Genomic DNA, 7,155 nt, shown 5'->3' with positions numbered 1-7,155 from the left:
AATCTGTAAACAATCTTGCTATGTCGTTTTTAGTTTGTGTTTGGTGTTTGTTTCTTGGGTGGATGGGTGTAATCGTTATAATTGAAAGACTAATCAAATTGTGGGATTTGTGATGGAGTATTCTGTTTTTATGATTAAACTAAACCTGGAAATTTCAAAGAAATGGATCATAGAGTATTAGGTGATAAAAAAATCCTTTTAACATTTTTAAATGGAATAGTGTATCGTTTGGTTAACATTTTTGAATCTAAATTCTGTTTTGAACTTATTACTAAAAGCTAGAATTGTTCTTTGATAATTAAAAGGGTTGTTAGATAACCACTCCTACCTTGGGTGATTTGAGATAAATTGACCAAAGCTAAATCATAGATTAATTAAGGTTTTACAAAGGTTAAATTCGCTATTTTGAATAAGTGACTTTGCTGGAAACTATTTTTAATATGGTTTAAAACTTGTTAAAGGAATGCTAGTTCATCTTAGATTGTGGTTTAATGAAAATTGAGTAATATAAAACATGCAAGGTGTTATATGTCATGTAGGGTTTCGGTTGAACTATTTTCGCTTCAAGTTAATACATGAAAGGTGTTGAATCTGATTGATTCTATTTGAGATGACATAATTAAATGTACTTGGGGTGCTACTTGCTAAGTGTTAGCAAGCTTAATTGTTTATGGAATTATTAAGTTACGGTGTGAGTTCTTATTTAAAATTGACTTTGGTTTCATTTTAGGTTTGATTCAAGACTTTGGTTTTAAACTTGGTTTATGGATGGGTCAGGTTAGACGTGGTCTCCCGACATGTTGTGTTGAGCTATACTGCAGTAAGGCTAACACACTACTTTGGGAACTGTAATTGTTTTTTAAAGATTATTTAAGTATTTAAGTACTTTGGTTTCGTTTTAAAAGATAAGAACTCACCTAAGCTTAACTTGCCTTATTTGTTAATTAGTTATATTGATACTTGGTGGTATTTTGATTACTTTGTTTGAATCTTTGCACTACAAAAAATTTGACTTGTTGGGACGAACGAAATTTATCACGTTAAGCCCAAAATTTGTCACAACAACATTATTGTGACTACTTTGTGACAAATTTTGTTGGTCAGAACAAACAAGTCACAATAAGTCAATTTTATAGTTTGTCACCATAAATTTTCTATTGTGATAAAATTGTTTTGTCACATTCATATTTATTGTGACGAAAATGTATATCACAAGTAATCAAATCTTGTCAAAATTTGTCGTAATATACATCGACTTCTAGTGACAAAACGCTAATAACATGACAACGAAATATTTATCACAATTCATATAAATTTGTCACTACATACACCGAGTTATTAGTGACAAAAAGATTATGCAGTGACAAAACCATATTTATCACAATTAATATATATTTGTCACTACATACGACGAGTTATTAGTGACAAAAAGATTGTGAATTGATAAAAAAATATTTATCACGAGTAATCTATCATAAAGTGACGAAATTAATTGTCATAATAATTAACTAATTGTGATAAATTTAATTTATTACAACAAGTAACTTAACATAATGTGACGAGATTAATTGTCATTATAATTAGTTAGTTGTGATAAATTTAATTTATCACAATAAGTAATTTAACATAACGTGACGAAATTAATTGTCATTATAATTAGTTAGTTGTGATAAATTTAATTTATCACAACACGTAATTTATGGACGAAATTGATTGTCATTATAATTTATCAACAGTGACAAATTTAATTTATCACAATAAGTAATTTATCATAACGTGACGAAATTAATTGTCATTTTACATTTGTCAACGGTGACAAATTTACTTTATCACAACAAGTAATTTATCATAGCATAACGAAATTAATTGTCATCATAATTAGTTAGCTGTGACAAAAATAATTTATCACACCAAGTAAACGTGACGAAATTAATTGTCATTATAATTAGTTAGTAGTGATAAAATTATTTGTCATTATAACCGTTGTTTTATTATATTATTTCCATTTTTATCGATACTAAAATAATTGAATACGGTAATTTGTTGCTAAAATCAATGAATAAAAAACAAAATCAATTCAAATATTACATAAAATTATCAATGAATAAGTCTTTAATAATACTAAAATAACCGATTGTATGCAAACATATAAACTATTTGCTATAAAGAAAAGAAACTAAATTAAGCCTAACTTTTGATATAGGAGACGTTCATCTTCTTTCATTCCAACAATTCCCATCTGCAAGAAAAAAAATACGTTTATTATATACAATTTTATTTTCAAACTGACAAAATTAAGTGAATAATTTAGAAATTATATAAATAAATATACTATTTTTAACCAAACTAGTAGAGTTTATTCGTATCTCAAAAGCATAAACTCGATAAAATGCCAGATACTCGGCGAAGTTCAAGCATTTTCTCGAGTTACATTAATTCTGAAGACATTTGAACTCGAGGTAAGACATAAAACTCGAAGAGTTTCAAGCCTAACCTCGAGTTTGGACTTCTCCAGATATGAACTAACTCGAGGAAGGAAAAATACTCTTCGAGTTTCATGCATTCCTCGAGTTTTTCATTTCTGGAGAAGCTCATTTTCGAGGAAGGCTTTAAACTCGAAGTGTTTCAAGCTTAACCTCGAATTTATGGTGACATAATGTGAACCTTATGTTTATCTTATGTCAACCTTATGAAACACAAAATAAACACAAAATAGAGAAACAAACACGAATTGCAAAAAAAAATATGGTAAAAAAAAACACGAAAGACAATCTTTCCATTCCGGCAAAAGCATTAAAACACATTTCTTTTTGGAAAGAATACCTGAGAAATACTACAGTTTATCTCATGTTAGTTTGCTTCTCTATTCAAATTGATATGTATGTCTTATACTATTTTTAAATTTTATTTAGATGCAGTTTTTTAAAAGTTTTTGTGACCGAATATGAACCTTATGTCAACCTTATGTTAACCTTATGAAACACAAAATAAGCATAAAACAGAGAAACAAAAACGAATTGCAGAAAATATATGAGTAAAGAATAACTTGAAAACAATATTTCCATTCCAGAAAAAGCATTGAAACATAATTCCATTTGCTAATTATATAAATTCTATAAACAAAATAAATGAAACACAAAATAAAAAATCAATTCAATCTAACCTTCATCAACATTTGTTGGTTCAGAGGACATGCTTTTAGTTTCAGCAACCATATTAACTTCAGCAGCCACTAGTCCTTGAGTTGTGCTATCTTTTTCATCGATATAACTCTTTTTCTAGTACTAGGTAACATTGTTAAGAAGATCGTTGAAAAGAATTGAATTGAATAACAAATATGGTGAGAATTGTTTGTAATTCTTTCTATGATATTTTGATAAGAAAGAAGAAACAACTTTATTTTTTCATTCAACAACGTGATTCTGGCAATTATGGTTAATGCTAAAGAGTTTTCCTTTTAGAGAAAACTTTCATTAATTAAAAAATTAAATAAGGACATAATTATTTTCGTTTCCCTCTCTTTTTTTGTTTCCCTCCTATTTTAATATTGTTTCCCTCCTACTAAATTCGTTTTTCACTTTTCCTTATTCGATTTGCCAAAATCTTGGCAAATCAAATCAGTTTGAGATATATTCTGAAAATCTTGTTGCAGAAAATTTGTTTATTACTCGAGGTAGTCCAGAAACTCGACGAGTTTAAACTATAGCCTCAAATTATAATCTGTTTAAAAAGTTATGGTGACATAATGTGAGCCGTATGCTTACCTTATGTCAACCTTATGAAACACAAAATAAACAAAAAATAGAGAAACAAACACGAATTGTAGAAAAATATATGGTAAAGAAAAACACGAAAAACAATTTTTCCATTCCTGCAAAAGCATTAAAACACATTTCTTTTTGGGAAGAAGACCTAAGAAATACTACAGTTTATCTCATGTTAGTTTGCTTCACTATTCAAATTAATATGTATGTCTTATACTATTTTTAATTTTATTTAGATGCAGTTTTTTAAATGTTTTTGTGAACGAATATGAACCTTATGTCAACCGTATGTCAACCTTATGAAACACAAAATAAACACAAAATAGAGAAACAAAAACGAATTGCAGAAAATATATGAGTAAAGAATAACTTAAAAACAATATTTCCATTCCAGAAAAAGCATTGAAACATAATTCCATTTGCTAATTATATAAATTCTATAAACAAAATAAATGAAACACAAAATAAAAAATCAATTCAACCTAACCTTCATCAACATTTGTTGGTTCAGAGGACATGCTTTTAGTTTCAGCAACCATATTAACTTCAGCAGCCACTAGTCCTTGAGTTGTGCTATCTTTTTCATCGATATAACTCTTTTTCTAGTGCTAGGTAACATTGTTGAGAAGATCGTTGAAAAGAATTGAATTGAATAACAAATATGGTGAGAATTGTTTGTAATTCTTTCTATGATATTTTGATAAGAAAGAAGAAACAACTTTATTTTTTCATTCAAAAACGTGATTCTGGCAATTATGGTTAATGCTAAAGAGTTTTCCTTTTAGAGAAAACTTTCATTAATTAAAAAATTAAATAAGGACATAATTATTTTCGTTTCCCTCTCTTTTTTTGTTTCCCTCCTATTATAATATTGTTTCCCTCCTACTAAATTTTTTTTTCACTTTTCCTTATTTGATTTGTCAAAATCTTGGCAAATCAAATCAGTTTGAGATATATTCTGAAAATCTTGTTGCAGAAAATTTGTTTGTTACTCGAGGTAGTCCAGAAACTCGACGAGTTTAGACAATAGCCTCGAGTTATAATATGTTTTTCTTCAACTTAATCCAAATATCACCACTTTTCTTTAGATATGTAGAAGCAAAATGCAAAATGAAAAAGTCTTTGTATCCCATATTAAAAGCAAAACAAAGAGTCTAAAGTTGACAAATGGTTGATTTAAAGGTTATTTATGGTTACTATAAATAATTTTTGTGTTATTCAAAGTAATAGTTGACCGCGTCATTTCTATCGCTCTCATAAATATTTCAAAACAATCTTTTGTCTTAATCTTGTTGAGTTAATATATACCTTTTGTAAATAAATCGGAACAAATAAGAAATTTTTCCACTTTTGCCTATTTTTATAATTTATTTTAATATTTTTAATTAGTATAATTTGAATTTTTATAATAGCTAAATTTATTCGGTTGAATATGATTTTACTCGCATAACCATTATTGAAATTGTATTTTAGGATTTAGGGTTTAGAGTTTTGGATTTGGGGTTTAGGGTTTAGGGCTTAGGGTTTAGGGTTTTGGGTTAGGATTAGTGTTAGAGTTACCAAAAACAACATTTAGCGACATTTAATTTTTTTTAATGACCGCTAAAAAATAAAACAACATTTAATTTATTTATTTTAAATTTAGAAAAAGTCAAAAAATCCTTAAATTAACACTATATTGATAGAAAAATAAATTTGATTACAATAGGTAAAAATGATTAAATATTTTTTATTATGTAATTTGCTATTATTTATTTAAGTATAAAATAATTTTATAACTTTCGATAAAAATTAAGAGAACTTAAAATATATGTTACATGTTCCTCAATTTACTTTGCATGTGCCTCAACTTACGTTAGATGTGTCCAAATGTCAACGGAGTTAAGTTATAAGAAAATAATTGTAAAGTCTATACTCATGTGTGTAAAAGACCGTTAATATATTATTTGTACGTAGGTCGTATACGGCCCGTTAAAAATTACGAAAAAGTTACAAATCTAGCTTATTGTATACGGTTTTTGTAGAGTTTGATCATCGATAAGTTTATTTTTATAACTTTCGATAAAAATCAGAAAAACTTAAAATATATGTTACATGTGCCTCAAATTACGTTGCATAACATGCCTTAACTTACGTGAGATGTGTCCAAATGTCAACGGAGTTAAGTTATGAGAAAATAATTGCGAAGTCTATACTAATGTGTATAAAAGACCGTTAATACATTGTTTGTACGTAGGTCGTACACGGCCCGCTAAATATTACGAAAAAATTACAAAGCTAGCTTATTGTAACGGTTTTTGTAGGGTTTGATCATCGATAAGTTTATTTTTATAACTTTCGATAAAAATTAGGAGAACTTAAATATACGTTACATGTGCCTCAAATTACGTTGCATAACGTACCTCAACTTACGTGAGATGTGTCCAAATGTCAACGGAGTTAAGTTATGAGAAAATAATTGCAAAGTCTATTCTAATGTGTGTAAAAGACCGTTAATACATTGTTTGTACGTAGGTCGTACACGGCCCGTTAAAAATTACGGAAAAATTACAAAGCTAGCTTATTGTAATGGTTTTTGTAGGGTTTGATCATCAATAAGTTTATTTTTATAACTTTCGATAAAAATTAGGAGAACTTAAAATATACGTTACATGTGCCTCAAATTACGTTGCATGACGTGCCTCAACTTACGTGAAATGTGTCCAAATGTCAACGAAGTTAAGTTATGAGTAAAAAATTGCAAAGTCCATTCTAATTTAAAAAACCGTTAATACATTGTTTGTACGTAGGTCGTACATGACCCGTTAAAACATATGGCAGAAATACAGTTTAACTCCTTAAATTGCCAAAAAAGCAATTCGGTCCCTAAACTCATAATTTTTGCTAATTTGCCCCAAGACTAAAATGAAACTTGAAAATTAAATACAATAGTCAGAATCAATTTATCAAATATCCCTTAAATCTTTGAATTTCCCAAATCACACTAAATTTTATAATTTCTTTTATTGATAATCAAAATTAGATAACAATTTCTTTTCCATCAAAAAACCAATTCAATTTTATCATTATATCTATATGATTCTCAATCTTCTTCATTGTATTTCTAAAACCCTTTTAAAATATGAAATTTTTGAATTATTATTTTTTGAAATAGAAAATATTGATTTTTAATTAGTGATTGATTTTTATTTTTTTTACAGACAGCAAATCCACGGTGTAGAATAAGAAAACACAATAGCAAAATTCGAAGTGAACTTGTTAGTATCAAGAAAAGACATCCTCATGTACACTATAAAAAATTATCTTTTAGTGACCAAATTTTAACGAGGATATATTAATTTCCTAATTCAAAGCTAATTTTTATAACTATTTGATGAGAGTATACAATTTC

General features: G+C 27.6%; 1 long non-coding RNA gene across 1 annotated transcript; it reads right to left on the bottom strand.

Annotated features, from left to right (window-relative positions):
- Positions 1 to 2,039: 2,039 nt before the first annotated feature.
- Positions 2,040 to 3,782, bottom strand: LOC126653856 (uncharacterized). Its single transcript, XR_007632339.2, has 2 exons — positions 3,164 to 3,782; positions 2,040 to 2,239 (listed from the first exon to the last, which is right to left on the bottom strand). It is a non-coding gene; the product is annotated as an uncharacterized LOC126653856 (long non-coding RNA).
- Between the last annotated feature and the right edge of the window lie 3,373 nt (positions 3,783 to 7,155).

The sequence above is a fragment of the Mercurialis annua genome, linkage group LG6, assembly GCF_937616625.2.
Source record: "Mercurialis annua linkage group LG6, ddMerAnnu1.2, whole genome shotgun sequence".
NCBI classification, from domain to species: Eukaryota; Viridiplantae; Streptophyta; class Magnoliopsida; order Malpighiales; family Euphorbiaceae; genus Mercurialis; species Mercurialis annua.
This window is presented reverse-complemented; position numbering and strand designations above follow the sequence as displayed.